Genomic DNA, 19,201 nt, shown 5'->3' on the forward strand with positions numbered 1-19,201 from the left:
GCATTGAAATGAGAACTAGTCGTAACCTCCTACTCTACTCCAAACATGCCCTCTATAGCAACAACCCCACCCTCCATAGCTACAGGCCCTCCCCGTCCACATGAAGAAGCCCTCATCACACAGTAACAAATCCTCCCCCCTCTAGCAGCCTCACTGCAGAGAGCAGACCACCCAGCTGCTCCTCCCCCAGACACATGTTGATCTATGGAAAGTGAAACTAGTGAGGAGGGAAAATCGTCCTGTATTCTGGGACAGGCTGCTCCCATCAGTATTTGTGTCATTAGAGACACAGTGCTCACACATACAACTGCACCAAATCTGCTGCTGTGTGAAGACATCAGTGACACAGAGCTGTCCCATTCACACAGCAGAGGCTTTGTCACACAACAGATTACATCAGTGACTGCCATCCCCTGTGCAGATTAGAAGCTGCAGACCCCCATCACTGGCCATCACACAGTCTGTTCTCACTTCTGCCAGCAGCCTTGGACAGTGAGGGAAGGAATTACTGATTATGAGTTATGTATTGTAATCATGGAGTGGACCAGAATACAGGACGATTTTCCCTCCTCACTGGTTTGGTTTCACTTTCCATAGAACACTGTTCAGTGTGTGTCTGGGGGAGGAGCAGCTGCTCTCTGCAGTGAGGCTGCTGGAGGGGAAGAATTCATTACTGTGTGATGAGGGCTTCTTCATGTGGACAGGGAGGGCCTGTAGCTATGGAGGGTGGGGTTGTTGCTAAAGAGGGCATGTTTGAAGTAGAGTAGGAGGTTACGACTAGTTCTCATTTCAATGCCATAACACACCCCCCCTTGGACATTCTGTTCAGAATATCTAGGAAACTGTGCAAACTAGTGACAGAAAGTAAATTACTTATTGTCATAATTCTGCAGCCCAGATATGTATTGAGATTATGTGAAAAGCCCGGACAACCCCTTTAATGGAGACAAAGCAATTGTCCAATTGTGTTGAGCAGCTCGCTGCTGAAGTGCGGAGAATCTGCTGATCTTGCTCAATCATCTGTTGTAGAACCTAAGATCCCTACTCCTGATGTGTTTTCTGGGGATTGGTCAAAATTTCTGAACTTTAAGAATAATTTTAAACTATTTCTTGCTTTGAAGCCTAACTCCTTGGGGAGCTCGGTGCAGCAGGTTAAAATTGTAATTTCCCTGCTGCGCAGCGATCCTCAGGACTGGGCCTTTTCTGACACCTGGAGATCCTATTCTGGCTAATGTAGATGCAGTTTTTCAAGCCCTGGGGTTATTGTATGATGAGCCTAATGCTATTGATCAAGCTGAGAAAACCTTATTGGCATTAAAACAGGGTCAAGATGCTGCTGAGTTATATTGTCAAAAATTCCAAAAGTGGGCGGTCCTTACTAAATGGAATGATGATGCCCTAGCAGCTCTCTTTCAGAAAGGTCTGTGTTATGAATGGGTCGCCGAGGAGGAAAAAACCTAAACATGCTAAGCCCAGAAAAACCAGAGAGGTTGGTAACTATGCAGATTGCAGATCCCTGATCCTACCACACAACTAGCAGCAGCTGTGGAGCGTGCCTACGATGTTCCTAGACGCCTCATCACGGCCGGAGGACTAAATAAGCCTAAAGCAAGAAAAGGGAAAACTAACTGCCCCAGAGCAGACCCCAAAGGAATAGACAGCCCCCACACATGTTTTGACGGTGAAACAAGATGAAAACACAAACACAGGTAGGAAAATAGGCTGAGCAAACGATGGGGCCCAGACTAACTAGAAAGGAGAGGAAAGGCACTGTCTGCAACCTGCCCAAAACCCTACAAAATTAACCCTGAAGTCACTAGACTTCACCCACTATATCAGCACTCTGAAATATTCTGAGACAGAGCAAAAGGAGGCAAATCTAGTAAGGGACAAAAAGCAAATTGGCAAATACAGATAAATAAGAGTGGAAATTCAGCACAGCCCCCAGCTGGGGCTGGCTGACCACACAAAGCACTGAATAGACCAACAAAATCAAGTGTGAACATTAGCAGAAAAACTTAGCTTTAGATGACTGGAACAGAGCTGAAAACCAAGAGCTGACAAGCCAGAAGGAATCACCAGCAAATGAATAGGGCGTCGGCTGTCTTAAATCCAATCTGAGACTCCTGAGATCCAATCGTCATCCTCATTCTCAGGTGGCAGACCTCCACCGATCAAATCAGCCTCACTACCTCCTGTTACCACCAGAGGGAGTCTGGAAGGAGAACTCACAACTGGTGAACCAGAGAATGAACTCACAACAGGTCTGGCAAAATCCGTAAAGGATGTTATAGTGGGATTTCCTGTCCCCTCTGGTCTTGACGACTCCATGTCGTTGGCCATTCAAGTTGATCGACGTTTACGAGAATGTAAAACTACGCGAAAGGTGGTGCCACCATTCGAACAAACCTCTGAACCCATGCAATGTGATAGGGTTTTGTCTAGGGTGCAACATCAAGAGTTTAGAAGGTGTAATAAGTTATGCTTCTTTTGAGGAGATGCTTCTCATGCTATTTCAGTCTGCCCTAAACGAGAGAAACGTTTTGCTCACTCATTTGCGATGGGCAATGCGCAGCCTAAGTTTCTTTTGGCTGTTACCTTGATCTGCTCCTTGTCTACATTTTCCGCTAAGGCGTTTGTGGATTCAGGAGCAGCTTTGAATCTGATGGATTTTGACTTCGCCAAGCATTGTGGTTTTCCTATGGTACTCCTGCGGACCCCTATTCCTTTGAGGGGTATTGATGCTACCCCTTTGGCGGAAAATAAACCCCAGTTTTGGACCCAGGTGATTATGCGGGTCGCCCCGGACCACCAAGAGAATTGTAAATTTTTGGTGTTGCACAATTTACATGATATTATTGTACTGGGTTTTCCGTGGTTGCAGACCCATAATCCTGTGTTGGATTGGAAATCTGTGTCTGTGGTGAGTTGGGGTTGTCAATGTGCTCTTGGTGACACTCCTGTTTTCTCCACCGCTCCCCAATCTCAAGATGTTCCTGACTATTTGGCTGATTTTCTGATGTATTTAGTGAGAGTAAGTCCGCGTCTTTGCCTCCTCATAGGAGTTATGATTGTGCAACTGAGTTGATGCCCGGTTGTAAATTTCCCAAAGGTCGGCTTTTCAACTTATCTGTACCTGAACATGATGCTAAGCGATCTTATATCAAGGAGTCATTAGAGAAGGGTCATATAAGACCATCCTCTTCACCTTTAGGTGCTGGGTTTTTTTTGTGGCCAAGAAAGATGGCTCATTAAGGCCATGTATTGACTATCGCTCCCTTAATAAGATCACTGTTAAATATCAGTACCCGATACCCCTGATTTCTGATTTATTTTCCAGGGTCAAACGTGCTTGTTGGTTTACCAAACTTGACTTTAGGGGCGTATAATCTTATTCGCATCAAGCACGGGGATGAATGGAAGACGGCTTTTAATACTCCGAAGGGACATTTTGAGCACCTGGTGATGCCTTTTGGGCTCACTAATGCCCCTTCCGTCTTCCAGTCTTTTATGAACGATATTTTCCGGGACTTTGTGGATAAGTTTTTGATAATTTATCTGGATGATATTTTGATTTTTTTCCAGTGATTGGGATTCTCATGTGGAACATGTACGGATTGTGTTCCGGATCTTGAGAGAAAATACTCTGTATGTTAAGGGATCGAAATGTCTCTTTGCTGTACAGAGGATTTCGTTTTTGAGATTCATTTTGTCCCCATCTGCTATTGAAATGGACCCGGCCAAGGTACAGGCCATTCATGATTGGGTTCAGCCCACTTCTTTGAAGGCTCTCCAGAAGTTTTTGGGTTTTTCTAATTTCTATCGTAAATTTATAAGTAATTTTTCTGGTTTTGTTAAACCACTGACAGATTTGACCAAAAAAGGCGCTGATGTGGTGAATTGGCCTCCAGAGGCAGTCTCGAGCTTAAGCTGAGATTTTCTTCTGCTCCGGTTCTGCGGCAACCTGATATTTCACTTCCATTTTAGGTGGAGGTAGATGCTTCTGAGATTGGTGCAGGAGCCGTTTTATCTCAAAGGGATCCGGTAACCTCTAAGATGAATCCCTGTGCCTTCTTTTCTCGAAAATTTTCCCCATCTGAACGTAACTATGACGTGGTGAATCGGGAGTTGTTGGCCATGAAGTGGGCATTTGAAGAGTGGAGACATTGGTTGGAGGGAGCTAGACATCAAGTTGTGGTCCTTATCGACCACAAGAATTTGATTTATCTTGAATCAGCCAAACGCCTGAACCCTAGACAAGCTAGGTGGGCCTTGTTTTTCATGCGTTTTAATTTTGTGGTCACCTTTCTTTCAGGCACTAAGAATGTTAAGGCGGACGCCCTTTCTAGGAGTTTCTTTGCGGATTCTCATGATGTGACCGAGCCTACTACCATTCTAGGTGAGGGTGTGGTTCTTTCCGCCATTTCACCCGATTTGAGACTTGCCCTAGAGGAATTTCAGGAGGACAAACCTGAACGATGCCCTGTGGGGAAATTGTATGTCCCTGACCAGTGGAGGAAAAGAGTGATGGCTGAAATTCATTGCTCCGCGCTGGCTGGTCATCCGGGTATTTTTGGTACCAGAGATTTGGTGAATCGGTCTTTTTGGTGGCCTGCCTTATCTCGTGATGTCAGGAATTTTGTGCAGTCCTGTGGGACTTGTTCCAGGTCCAAGTTCTGTTCTCGTTCTAGTGGTTTGTTAATGCCCCTGCCGGTGCCCAGGAGGCCATGGACCATTTCAATGGATTTTATTTCTGATCTCCCTGTCTCTCAGAGAATGACTTATCTGGGTGATTTGTGATAGATTTTCCAAGATGGTCCATCTTGTACCACTCCCGAAGTTGCCATCTTCTTCTGAGTTGATGCCCCTTTTTTTCAAGAAGTGGTTCGTTTGCACGAGATTCCTGAGAATATTGTGTCAGACAGAGGAGTCCAATTTGTTTCCAGATTTTGGAGGGCCTTTTGTTCTAAACTGGGAATTCAGTTATCTTTCTCCTCTGCATTTCATCCTCAGACCAATGGACAAACTGAGAGAACAAACCAGACTTTGGAATCCTATTTGAGATGTTTCGTATCTGCTGATCAGGATGACTGGGTCTCATTTCTGCCCTTGGCCGAATTCGCTCTAAACAATAGAGCTAGGTCTGCCACTTTGATGTCTCCGTTTTTCTGTAATTTTGGTTTTCATCCTCAATTTTTTTCGGGGCAGGTGGAGGCTTCCGCTTGCCCATGTGTGGATTCTGTGGTGGACAGAATGTAGCAGATTTGGGACCAAGTAGTGGACAAGTTGTCCCATTCTCAGGAAAAGGCCCAACAGTTTTCCAACCGGCATAGGACCTTTGGTCAACGGTTCAAAGTGGGTGATATGGTTTGGTTGTCCTCAAAAAATATTCCAATGAAGGTTGCGTCTCCAAAATTCAAGCCAAGGTTCATTGGACTTTATAAGATTTTGGAAATCCTTAACCCCGTTTCTTTCCGTTTGGCTCTTCCAGGTACGTTCAAGATTCATAATGTTTTTCACAAATCATTGTTGAAAAGGTTTGTGGAGCCAGTAGTTCCTGTGGCGGATCCCCCTGACCCTGTATTGGTTGAAGGTAATTTGGAGTATGAGGTAGAGAAAATACTGGACACTCGTCTGGCTAGACGAAGACTCCAGTACTTGGTCAAGTGGAAAGGTTATGGCCAGGAGGATAATTCTTGGGTCTCTGCTTCCGATATTCATGTCGAGAGATTGGTTCGTGCTTTTCACCGGGCCCATCCTGATCGGCCTGGTGGTGTGGATGAGGGTTCGGAGACCCCTCCTCAAGGGGGGGGTACTGTTGTGAACTCTCTTAATCCGACTTTTGAAAATCCTTAAGGATATAAAGTTATTCTCGGGCTTACTGTGCGCTGCTTGACCGTAATGAAATCACCACAATGTAAGAAATTTGACCATTTAATTTCCTACGCGTTTCAAAGTGTAAACCACTTCTTCTTCAGGGGTTGACAACCCCTGAAGAAGAAGTGGTTTACACTTTGAAACGCGTAGGGCGTTTCAAAGTGTAAACCACTTCTTCTTCAGGGGTTGACAACCCCTGAAGAAGAAGTGGTTTACACTTTGAAACGCGTAGGGAATTAAATGGTCAAATTTCTTACATTGTGGTGATTTCATTACGGTCAAGCAGCGCACAGTAAGCCCGAGAATAACTTTATATCCTTAAGGATTTGCATTGGAGGTCACGCAGTGGACCTTCGGGCGTGCAGCAAGCTGACGGCGAGTCTATATGCTTATACCTCTCCTGGAAAGGGTGAGTAGACTTTTTTCATATCTATTCCATTTATCACCAGATAAGACCCTATTGCGCTCTTTTGTTTCCTAGTCTCATTATATTAATCCGACTTTTGAGGCAGGGCTCCCTCTGGTGGATACTGCTGGTAGTGGAGCTGGTCAACATGATGTTAATCCAACAGCTGCAGAGGATAATTGGAGAAGTGGGGGTAGTGACAGGGAGTATATAAGCGAGCAAGCTTAACTCAGTGGCTGCCAGTGATACTCCTGTCTGTGCATAGTGAGGATATCTGTCTCCTGCCTGATCCTGCATTTTCTAGCTAAGGCTATGTACACACGTTGCGGATTGGGCTGCGGATTTTCCTGCACAGATTTGGCAAAATCCGCAGGTCAAAAGACCTGCGGTTTATCTGCAGATTAGCCTGTGGTTTAACACCTCTACAATGTTAAAGGTGTGAAACCACTGCGGATTCCGCACAAACAATTGACGTGCTGCGGATTGTAATCCGCAGCAAATCCGCGCGGAAAAAAACGCTGCGTGGGCACAGCGGATTTTAAAACCCATAGGTTAACATGGTACTGTACCATGTCAGCAGAACTGCTGCGGATCCGCAGGGCCAAATCCGCTGCGGATCCGCAGCAGAATCCGCAACGTGTGCACATAGCCTAAAGGTCCTTTTACATTTAGCGATGCACCAGCGATCCGACCCGGTCAGGATCGCTGGTGCATCGCTAAATGATCGCTAGTGAGCTTTCATACAGAAAGACCTCACAGCGATGCAGCAGCGACGCAGCGCACGATACTTACCATTCACACACAGCGATCCTGCGTCCTCCCGCCCGCCTCCACGCGTCGCTGGACGTCACAGCAGGAAGTCCCAGCAGGAAGCGCCCGACGAGAAATGGAGCCGGACATTCTCGCGCGATCAGCGATGGACAGCGGGGGAGCCGGTCGTTGGTAAGTATCACACTTAGCGATATCGCTAGCAATATCGCTATAACGTCACAAAACCAGTGACGTTTTAGCGATATTGCTAGCGATATCGCTTAGTGTAAAACCCCCTTTAGTGTCATTTGCTAAATCCTTTGCCTCTGATTTTGCCTTGCTGTCAGGAGTCAGCTGGCTCCTGCCCTGTATTTTTGTATCTTGTGTTTGTTTGCTCAGTCCCCTGCTGTATTAGCCTGTTGCTAGCTGCCAGTTCACACCTGAGTGCTGATATAGTGCTGATTAATATTCCCTGCATGCCATCTGTCTCTCTTAATTGTGCACTTTGGAATTCGCGCTCAGTGTGTAACAAACTCTCCTTCATCCATGACTTTTTCCTTTCTAATTCTCTTAACCTCCTGGCTCTTACTGAAACCTGGATCCAGCAGTCAGACACTACTGCTGCTGCTGCTCTTTCATACGGGGGCTACACTTCTCTCATACCCCAAGATCAGACAGTAGAGCAGGTGGAGGCGTTGGTCTGCTCCTATCACCAAAATGTACCTTTCAGGTTATCCCTCAAGTACCCTCACTAGTCTTCCCTTCTTTTGAGGTCCATGCCGTCAGACTCTACACTCCCTTCTCCATGCGAGTGGCGGTGGTGTATCGTCCTCCCGGCCCCTCCCATCAGTTCCTGGATCATTTTGCCACTTGGCTTCCACATTTTCTCTCCTGTGACATCCCTACCCTCATCATGGGAGATTTCAACATCCCCATTGCTCTTCCCCTCTCCCCATCTGCTACTCACCTTTTATCTCTAACCTCCTCATTTGGCCTTTCGTAGCTTACTAATTCTCCAACGCATGAAGACGGAAACTCCCTTGACTTGGTCTTCTCTCGGCTTTGTGCAGTGGATGATTTTGCAAACTCCCCTCTCCCGCTCTCTGACCACAATCTTCTTTCATTCTCTATCAAGAACTGCCAGGCCGCTCAGGTCACCCCCACTGTCCAGACTTATAGAAACATACAGGCCATTAACACCCAGAAACTTATGCAGAACTTGCAGTCTTCATCGGCCCCTATCTCCTCCCTCTCATGTCCTGATTCTGCATTGAAGCATTACAATGAAACACTTCAAAGTGCCCTGGATGAATTTGCACCCCCTATAAATAGAACACCACGACGCAGACGGCGACAGCCCTGGCACACGGTGCAAACACGTTTCCTGCAGCGGTGCTCCAGGTGCGCCGAACGACTGTGGAGAAAATCCAATCTACACGAAGATTTCATCCATTATAAGTTTATGCTTAGAACATACAACACTGCCCTTCACCTCTCAAAACAAATCTATTTCAACACCCTCATCACCTCACTGTCCAATAACCCGAAACGTCTCTTTGACACTTTTCATTCTCTACTCAATCCAAGAGTACAGGCCCCAACCACAGAGCTCCGAGCTAACGATCTGGCCAATTACTTCAAAGAAAAAATTGACCAGATTCGACAGGAAATTATCTCCCAATCATCTCATACCATGCACTGTCCTCCCTCCCCCACTGCATCTAGCTCACTCTCTGATTTTGAACCAGTCACAGAAGAAGAAGTTAGCAGGCTCCTTGCATCTTCTCGCCCAACTACTTGCACCAGTGACCCATTTCCGTCACATCTCCTCCAGTCCCTGTCCCCTGCTGTCACCCCTCACCTAACTAAAATATTTAACCTCTCTCTCTCTTCTGGTATTTTTCCCTCCTCATTTAAGCATGCCATCATACATCCACTACTTAAAAAACCATCCCTCGATCAAAACTGTGCAGCTAATTATAGACCTGTCTCTAATCTTCCCTTCATCTGTAAACTCCTGGAACGTCTGGTCCACTCCCGTCTTATCCGCTATCTCTCAGAAAACTCTGTTCTCGACCCTCTCCAATCCGGTTTCAGCTCTTTACACTCCACTGAAACTGCCCTCACCAAAGTCTCTAATGATCTGCTAACAGCTAAATCAAATGGTCATTACTCCATGCTAATTCTCTTGGATCTCTCTGCAGCATTCGACACTGTGGATCATCAGCTCCTCCTCACTATGCTCCGTTCCATTGGCCTCAAGGACACCGTTCTCTCCTGGTTCTCCTCCTATCTCTCCGACCGCTCCTTTACTGTATCTTTTGCCGGTTCCTCCTCCTCTCACCTTCCCCTTACTGTTGGGGTCCCCCAAGGATCAGTTCTAGGCCCCCTCCTCTTCTCCTTGTACACTGCCCCTATTGGTCAAACAATCAGTAGATTTGGTTTCCAGTACCATCTCTATGCTGATGACACCCAATTATACGCTTCTTCTCCTGACATCACGCCAGCCTTTCTAGAAAACACCGGCGATTGTTTAAACGCTGTGTCTAACATCATGTCCTCACTATATCTGAAACTGAACCTGTCAAAGACTGAACTCCTGGTGTTTCCTCCCTCTACTAATGTACCTATACCCGACATTGCCATTTCTGTGTGTGGTTCCACTATTACTCCCCAGCAACAGGCCCGCTGTCTTGGGGTCATACTTGATTCCGAGCTTTCCTTTGCCCCCCACATTCGATCAGTGGCTCGCTCTTGTAATCTGCACCTCAAAAACATTTCTAGAATTCGACCTTTTCTTACTTTTGACTCTGCAAAAACTCTTACTGTTTCTCTTATTCATTCTCGTCTGGACTATTGTAACTCTCTTCTAATCGGTCTCCCTCTTACCAAACTCTCCCCTCTCCAATCTGTCTTGAATGCTGCAGCCAGGATAATATTCCTCACCAATCGTTACACCGATGCCTCTACCTTGTGCCAGTCATTACACTGGCTACCCATCCACTCCAGAATTCATTATAAACTTATTACCCTCACCCACAAAGCCCTCCATGGCTCAGCACCACCCTACATCTCCTCCCTTGTTTCAGTATACCACCCTACCCGCGCCCTCCGTTCTGCTGATGACCTGAGGTTAGCATCCTCAATAGTCAGAACCTCCCACTCCCGTCTCCAAGACTTTACACGCGCCGTGCCAATTCTTTGGAATGTACTTCCCAGGTCAATACGATAAGTCCCCAATCCCCAAAATTTTAAGCGTGCCCTGAAAACGCATTTATTCAGACTGGCCTATTGCCTCAACACATTAACCTAATCTATCCCTGTGTGGCACAGCCAAAAGTTTCCCGCATCATGTTCCCACATGCTTTATGCATCCATTAGCCCTCTGTGTCTGTACTGTTGCACACTTAACATTATGGCTGGTCCATACAATCAGGGCAATTGTTACCACCCACCTTTCGTGTCTACCTCTTTCCTCATAGACTGTAAGCTTGCGAGCAGGGCCCTCTTTCCTCTTGGTATTTGTTATAATCTACTGTATGTGATTATTGTTATGCTGTAATGTCTATTGTCTGTACAAATCCCCTCTGAAATGTAAAGTGCTGCAGAATATGTCGGCGCTATAAAAATAAAATGTATTATTATTATATAGTGGGGGCGAGGTTGTGCTAACCTCAGTATTTTGTGCTTCAGTCGTGTTGGAATTTTTAGGGTTTTTGCGTGATTGCAGACAGTGCCTTTTCTGTCCTATCTAGTCAGTGTGGGCCCCATCATTTGCTCAGTCTATTTTCTGTCTTTCTGTGTTTCATCTTGTCTCACCGATAATATATGTTTGGGGGCTGTCTATTCCTTTGGGGATCTGCTCCGGGGCAGTTTAGATTTCACCTTTCTGTCTTTAGGCTTAGTTAGTCCTCCGGCTGTGAAGAAGCGTCTAGGGCATCGTAGAAATGCTCCATGGCTACTGCTAGTTGTGTTAAGATCAGGGGTCTGCAATCCGCTGAGAGTGACCAACCTCTCTGGTGTTCTGGTGGCATAGCCTTTTGTGCTTTCCTCCTTAGTGACCCATTCATAGCACACAGCAATCACCTCTCTGGGCTTCTCTCACCATCGTTACAGAGTACTATCCACTCCTTGACTCCCATCAGACTAAGGTCACCAGCCTTTGTGTCACTGCACATCTTACATCACTGCTCCACTTTTCACTAGGTAGCGTTTCCTTCAGCGCACCATCCGGTTTTGCTGGCACCTCTTCTCCTTCCACTTCACCCTCCTTGGGCAGGCACCTCTTACTGCAGGCTGGCATTTACTGTTAATAGTGAAAAATAACTTGGCACTCAACTTAAGGGTCCATAGAAGAAAGTTTTATTATGCAGTCTGTGAAACATTTCAGCCTACATGGCCTTCATCAGTCCACCTGCTTAAAAATATTGTGGAGAAATGAGGAAAAAGCGTGAGTTCCTACTGTAATGGGAAAACTTGTAGGTGAGCTATCCGGCTCCCTAGTATCGTATATTAATTCAGAATAGTAGTAGGAAGAACCTGTTACGTTGAAAAGGAGGCTTGTTACCAGTTTCTCTGTAGTTATATTAGTTGCCGTGTGGTGATGGGCGTCAGGCTCTGACACGAGACAAGCGGAGGAAACCGCGTCCAGCCTGACGCCCATCACCACTGACCTCCCATACCTCATCAGGACCTGCTATACTGCCACACGGCAACTAATATAACTACAGAGAAACTGGTAACAAGCCTCCTTTTCAACGTAACAGGTTCTTCCTACAACTATTCTGAATTAATATACGATACTAAGGAGCCGGACAGCTCACCTACAAGTTTTCCATTACAGTAGGAACTCACGCTTGTTCCCCATTTCTCCACAATACTTTTAAGCAGTCGGACTGATGAAGGCCATGTAGGCCGAAACATTTTGCGGACTGCATAATAAAAATAGAATTAGACTTACCGGTAATTCGGTTTCTAGGAACCTTCCACGACAGCTACATCGGAGGATGTCTACCCCGCCCTAATAAGGGACAGGAACAGGAAGAGGTTAAATATCCCTCCCCTTCCTGCAACCACCAGCGTTTTCCTGGACACCAGTATGAATAGTTACCACCAAAGTGCAGGAATCATCCAATAAGAATATCAGATAGGGAGGGAAATTAGTGCTGTCGTGGAAGGTTCCTAGAAACCAAATTACCGGTAAGTCTAATTCTATTTTCTCTAGTCACCTTCCACGACAGCTACATCGGAGTAATACCAACAGCCAATTTCTTTAGGGGGGGAATCACGGCCTGCAGCACTCGTCTGCCAAATGTTAAATCCCCATTGAAATTTAGCCTGTAACGCCTGGTGAACGTGTGGATGGACGACCAGGGGCGGTTCTGCATATCCGCTCTGACGAAGCATTCCCCTTTTTTTTTTTTTGCTCATGATGTTGCTATCGCATGGGTAGAATGTGCCTCAGTGAGGCGGGTGGAGCCAGCTTCTGTGATGCGAAAGTCAGGCAGATAGATTGTGTGATCCAATTCGCGATCGTGTTCTTTGACTCCTTCTTGCCTTATTTCGTCCTGAGAACTGGATGAATAGATTCTGGTGAATCCGCTAGGCTTCACTCTATTGTCGGTAGACAGGACCACTCTGCAAATGTCGAGTGTGGAAGGTCTCTTCCTTAGGGTTGGGAGAGCTTGGGCCGAATGAGGACAGTACAATGTCCTGATTCCTATGAAATTTTGAGAAGACAGGCATGATCTAATCTCAGGATAATATCTGTATTGATTGCAAGGTAAGCTTCTTGAATTGACATGGCCTGCAATTCTCCCATACGTCTAGCCTCAGTAATTGCGACTAAGAGGACGGTTAAAGGGTTAGGCTTCCATGGTCAAGGAATCTAGAGGCTCAAATGGATCTTAGGTTTGAGTACGGTGTTGAGATCCCAAGGAAGCCCCTGACTGCGGAGTATGGGATGAATCCCGGCTGCAGAAGCCATAAACCGTAGGATCCAGCGGTGGCTGGCCAGGTCAAGATCAAAAAAGGTGCTAAGAGTTGATATTTATACCTTTAGTGCGGGGGATAAGGCTCTGTTCCAGACCTTTTGTAAACATCTAGGGTCTGTGCTGCACTGAGATGGAAGGGATCAGGGGTGCCTGGAGAGCACCAGGGCGTAAACCTTTCCCAGACCATGGCATAGATGGCCTTGGTTATTGGTTTTTGGCTTTCCTGAAGGGTTTGGATTACCCTATCCGAGAGCTATTTGGCTCTTAGGAATTCGGCCTCAATAACCATGCTGCCAGGTTCCCTTTGCCTACGTCTGGGTGTAGCAGAGGACCTTGGTGAAGGAGGTCGCCCTTTTTGGGGCAGAAGCCAGGACCTTCCTGGGCCATGGCAGGTAGGGCACTGTACCACTTCTTCCAGGCCACTGCGGGGCGATTAGTATTGTGGGAACTCGGTCCGTCTGGATTTCCTGAGATGTTTTTTGCCCGCATCGGTGTGGGTGGGCAGGTATATGAGAGGTTGGAATCCTACCATTGGGTGAAGGGCACCTATTCCTTGCACTCCGTCCATGTGGTTGAGGAAGACGAATACCCGTCTTCGCATTTTGTCTGCTGGTGGCTTGGTCCACCTCCACCCCATCTTGAGGCTAGGGACAAGAATACCATCTGGTCCAGGCACCACTCCTCCGGATGAACGTCTTCTTGACTGAGGAAATCTGCCTGGGTGTTGTCTGATCCTTTCAGACGCACTGACCAGGAGAAGGTCCTTGTTGCTATTGCTTTCAGGCTGGCGTACTTCGTACCCCCTTGGCTGGAGATAGGCCACTGTGGTCATGTTGTCTGAGTAGGCGCAGACGTGCCGATTTTGGATTAGCGATGATGAAGTCTTTTAGCGCTTTTCCTACCGCCTTCAGTTCTCTCAGATTTGAGGAACTGGTGCTGATGCTCAGCAGCCATCGCCCCTGGAAATAGGATCTCTCTACTACTGCGCCCCCGCCTCGTTGGATGGCATCTGAGCGGAGTGTTTTCAGGGGAAGCTGACTCTGGCTGACTCCCTTCTGAAGATTTCGGTAGTTCAACCACCACCTCAGGGCCGGTTTAACCTGACCAGGGAGGGGAATCCTTCAGTACAATGGAATTTGTAGCCGCGTAGGCCAGGCGGATCCTGGAATGTAAAAGCAATTTGTGGGCCTGTGCCCAAGAAACCGCCTGGGTGCATGTGGTCTGAGATCCTAGAGCATACATTGACTCTGAGGGTCAGTGCCCGCTAGTCCTGAACCAGGTCCTTGGTGGACAAGGTCGACCTGACAAACCAGGTAGGAAGGATGTCTTTCCCCTTGAGTCAGAGAGAACTCCCAGAAGCTTCCCTCTCGTGGAGGGATAGACCAGGTTCGGTATCCAACCCAGGGATCTTAATATCCCCGGGTCTTTCCTACGTCCATCTTCTGACATGAGATAGATGGTATAGAGAAGAGGAAGTTGTCCAGATATGGGATAATGCCTATCCCCTGGCGCCGGATAAAAATCACTGCTTCCGCCATGATCTGAGATACATGGTCGGATGGATTGGCACATGGTAATATGCACCCTTCAGCTCTACCGTTGCCATTACCGAGCTCAGTCCGATGAGCGGGACTGCCCCTGATTGACTCCATTTTGACTTGCCTGTACCGGACCGATTTGTTTAATGGCTTCAGGTTTATGATGATTCGGTTCTTCTCTGATGGCTTCCTCACCAGGAAGGGACGTGCATAATGGTCGTGTCCTTCTCCCGCTTTGGCACCCTCGCATTCTACCGGAGCAGATCTTTGGTAAGGAGCCCTGAAGGAGTGGAGGCTGTAGGGAGGTTACCCCTAAGCATTACGGGGAAGGACTCTCAAACCCAATTTTTTTTTATTTTTTTTAGTCCATCTCATATGGTACGATGGACCCACTGATTTGTGGAGATGGACTGCCAGCGGCTAAAAAGAGCGAGAGATGACCCCCCAACCGGGCGTCATTGCTTATCTGGGGTCTGTTGATGGTTAGGGACAAGGATGTTCCTGCCCTTGTCTCCCTACACTCTTCCTGAGTATGTCAACAGGACCAGGGAATCTCAGCCAGTCTTTCATGCCGGTACTGGCCCAGCCTCAAGCTGCTTAGCGGCTGTGATCTGATGAGGGCATGCAAATTCAGCTTAGATTAGCTGTTGACAGAGGTTTGGTCACGGGAGGGACGAAAAATCCGTCTCCTAGGATTTCTATGTTTCGGAAGAGATGCTTTTGTCCGAAGCTCTGTCCAGGATGTTATCCAGGACAGACTTGAACCCATAGTGGCCCTGGAAGGGGATGGCGCACCATTTGGAGATAAGTCGCCTCCCCTAGGATTTTAACCAGGGCACTCCTCTAGAGGAGTTAGAAAGGACGGCCGCTTTTGCGGCTACCCGGACCTAGTGAGAGCAGTCATGCTCAGCCTAGAAGAACCGATACATTAAAGAATTACCCGAGACCTGCGAATTACAGGCTGGTCTTCCTGGTCCCGGCCTGGTCCCAAGTTGTTAGCGACCGCCAGCGGAAGCATCGGCTAGGAACCTCGTTGCTTTCTGCAGTACAGGTAGGGCATCAGGTATCTTTCCCCCTAAGGTGTCCTGAGTCTGTGCGTAATCACAGAGACAGGGCATGTGAAAGCCATATTAGCTTTCTAGCAGATTTGTAGAGGTGTCCCAGGACTTCCTTGATAAGCTCTCAAATATATATATTTTTCCTCGATCCATTGGATCTTTGAGCTGGGAGGAGCCCTCATTTTTATATATGGAGGCTTCCTTTTATGGAGGATCAGATTCTGTACGTTCTTGTGTACAGGACACCTCCTTTGGGCTTCAGCCCAACATCTCGCCCTGTACTGTGTATTTAACTTCTTCCTCCTCCACCCCTATGGTGCTCTTAACCATACTGATTAGCTCACCCACATTCCCAGAACCAAGTGATATTTCTTGTTCCCTGGTTTTAGGGGTGGACGTGGAAGAGGAACCCTCAATCTCCCAAGCGTCCTCTGAATCCGAGGACTGAATTTCATCTGAGTCTGATTCTATCAGAGCTTTCTTCCTCCTCCTAGCGGGAGGCAGTCTGGGAGAAGGGAGCCATGGAGGAGTGAACCTCCTGTATTATGAGGGATTTGATGCTATCCAGGAGAGAGAGTTGCTCAGCGCGAAGGACCTCTCTGTACAGGAGGGGCGGAGTTTTCCCCGTATGTCGAGGGAGTCTGGCAGCACACATTTTACACTTGTGGCTGGTTCTCATAGGGTCAGAGACCTTTTCTCCCCATATTAGAAAGAGAGAGGTATGCTTCGCCATTTTAGAAAATAATGCTGGATAGCCAGGGCCGACGCCTGCTACTTACAGTAGGAGGGGGTATGCTGGGCTCTGCAGACGCAGAGAGGGCTTGTCACCGTCCATGCCGTCTACAGTCAGTGTCAGACAGGTCTTACCTGGTGATCTCCTCACCTGGACCTTGAAAGATCGTGGATCCAACGTTGTTTGTGCACCTCCTCCCTTTGGCCCAATGGGGGGAACCACATGAGGACGCCCCAGAATGTGACCGCCGGTCCCAGGAGTAACGCGCTCCACCGTGGAACACATAGGGACAGACCGGAAGTGACGCGCGCCCCAGTGGAATACCCAGTAACGCCTGAAGTGGAGGAACGCCACCCCCGGCCAGCGTGAACCCCCAGGAACCGGCAGCACGGAGGAGGAGGAAGCCGGGGAGCTATCTGGAGGACCCCGGCGTGCACATCACCTCCTCGCTTTACCCCCAAAGGAGACACAGGAGAGGCGGGAGAGTCCCGAGTCCCACCATGCAGGCGGAGACGGGAGCAGCCATCGGAGAGCAAGGCCCCTGACCTCGGCTGCCCGGCATCTGACAGGTATCCCAGCTGATACTGGGCGTGGGGTGCTCCCGATCGCCGGCCACGGCAGCACTATCGTCGACCTCTTCATGCCCCATAGGGGACAGGAAAACACTGGTGGTTGCAGGAAGGGGAGGGATATTTAACCTGTTCCTGTCCCCTATTAGGGCGGGGTAGACATCCTCCGATGTAGCTGTCGTGGAAGGTGACTAGAGAAATTTTCTTCTATGGACCCTTAAAGTTGAGTGCCAAGTTACTTTTCACTATTGAGCTTTGGTTTGGGTAACCTACTTGCGCACCCTGCAGTAGTGCCACGCTATATTATACATGGCCTTTACTGTTAAGACACTCCTGTCAGTAGGTGAAGAAAAAAGTTGGGGCACTGTACCCCTACATTAGCTTACAAATTTCACCCTCAGAACATGGGGCAGTGTACCCTCTCAGAAGCAACAAATTTAACCCACAGACCACAGGGCAAATTACATTAGCAGCTTACAAATTTCACCAAGAAACATCAGAGAGTATCCCTGCAGAAACAACTTACAAATTTCACCCAAAGAACATGGGACAGTGTACCCCTACATCTCCAAAATGTCAGCTCTAGTAACGTCTGTTCGAAATATTACCTGCTTTTCATCAGCGGCATGATCTTGGATCGAGCTGGCGGGAGGCTTACTACAGGCAGTATTGTTTAAAAGTGCACCCACAGAGCATGCTTCAAAATTTTCCCCACAGAAGCTGATAAATTTTACACCCAATGGCACACAATACCCAGAGATGCAGGGTTGCAGATTACACAGCAGCTTTTGGCAAACTACTCCTACACGTGGGTTCACAAATACAAACCGTGCTTTTTGCCACAGTACTATGACAGACATGGTTGCCTAAGCGTAGAAAAATTTGACACGCACATCACTCCCACTCACTCACTTGAAGATTCTAAAAAGTTTTGCGTACTTACGATACTATGACCGAGATGGGAGCAGAGCAGAGTAGTCAGTGCACTGGAGACAGTAGCAAAGCTCCGGGGGAACGGGAGCAAGGTCAGTATGTGTGATTTTTTTTTTTTTTTTTTTTTAAACATGTGTATGGGATGTTTGGCAGCACAGTGGCTCAGTGATTAGAACTATACTCTTGCAGCGCTGGTGGGAATTGAACCCATGCCCCTCAAGGACAACCTCTGCAAGGAGTTTATATGTTCTTCCCTTGGGTTTCCTGGTTTCATCCTATGATACAAAAACATACTGATACTTTAGATTGTGAGTCCCAATGGGGACAGTAACGATGTCTAATGTGCTGTAGAATTAATGGTGCTATATAAAAGGAGTAAAATAAAAATGTTTGCATGTATATAGGAAGGCTATGTGGGGCTCATACTGTATATAGAGAGCTATGTGGACTCCTATTGTATGTGGGGGGGGGGGCTGTGTGTGATCTTATATGGTATATAAGGGGACATCCGCCTACCTCTTGAGCCTACTTTGGTCTCCATGCTACTCTGGAGGTCATCTTAGATGCCAGATTGGAGCGACAGTGGGAGCCAAGTGAAGGCCACCAGGTAGGGTGACAATACATTACAAAAAAATATAGTCACTTATTTGCCAAAGTGAGGGGTTGCTTTAAGTTAGGGCACCGTCACATTTAGCGATGCACCAGCGATCCTGACAATGATATGTCCCGGTCAGGATCGCTGGTGCATCGCTAAATGGTTGCTAGAGAGCTGCCAAACAGGCAGATCTCACCAGCGACGTAGCAGCAGTCAGCGGTCGTTACTTACCTGTCAGACGCGTCGATGAAGACGTCCTCCTGCCCGCGTCCACACGTCGCTCGTCGATGAGAAACGGCCCAGGACGTTCTCGCGCGATCAGCGATAACCAGCGGGGGAGCCGGTCGGAGGTAAGTATCACACATAGTGATATCGCTAGCAATATCGCTGCTGTGTCACAAAATCGGTGACGCTTAAGCGATATCGGTAGCGATCTCGCTTAATGTGACAGGGCCTTTACTAAAGACATTATAAAGCTGTGATTAATCCGCTTCTTTACAAATACCATGCTGGTAAACTTTTACCACTAGTTTAAACAAAAGGCCATAAAAACATTGAGAATCCACCATGTTATATCAGGCGCCAACAGGATTTACAAGAACTATACTGTTCACATGTGGAGCAGCTGGGCAAAAACTGTGCACCAAAATACTGCAAATGCCAGGGATGACCCCAACTTCTACTGGAGTGAAATTCACAAACTCTACAGAGGGTAATGATGGGACAATGCATCTTCTGGCGATTTATCT

The sequence above is a fragment of the Dendrobates tinctorius genome, unplaced genomic scaffold, assembly GCF_039654945.1.
Source record: "Dendrobates tinctorius isolate UK_male_01 unplaced genomic scaffold, ASM3965494v1 ptg000079l, whole genome shotgun sequence".
NCBI classification, from domain to species: domain Eukaryota; kingdom Metazoa; phylum Chordata; class Amphibia; order Anura; family Dendrobatidae; genus Dendrobates; species Dendrobates tinctorius.